A 538-nucleotide genomic window follows, 5' to 3' on the forward strand; every position below is an offset into this window, starting at 1 on the left:
CCAGTTGCAGTCCTAAACATCAATCGGAAGATTCAAACAAGTAATACTAAGTTGAAAAAAAAACTTACATTTTGAATGACTTCATCTTTTTTATTATTTAATAAATTTTGTATCAGATCAAATTGATCGGTTATTAAATTTAAATTAATATTTAAATTATTGATTAAAAATATTAAAATTGAACTAGATTCAAATTCAAATAATTTTGTATCAACATTGATAAATAAAATTGAATTATTGAACTAAAAAAAAATAAAAATAATAATAATTATTGATTAATTTATGATATAATAATAATAATTATTATTATTATTATTATAAAAAATATGTTAATATCAGAAGGAGGTTTAGTGAAGATTTTAGTAATTTTATATAGTTGAAATCATGAGTCAATTGAAGCTAGACCACCATGGAAAATCTAGAAGCACTGGACAATCGTTTCGTCTTATCTAGGGACTCCTTAGCAGTGCGTATCTACGATCCCGCCTCGCTTCCAGCTTTTCCATGGTGTTCTAGCTTCAATTGACTCATGATTTCA

The sequence above is a fragment of the Schistosoma mansoni genome, chromosome 5 (genome assembly GCF_000237925.1).
Source record: "Schistosoma mansoni strain Puerto Rico chromosome 5, complete genome".
NCBI lineage: Eukaryota > Metazoa > Platyhelminthes > Trematoda > Strigeidida > Schistosomatidae > Schistosoma > Schistosoma mansoni.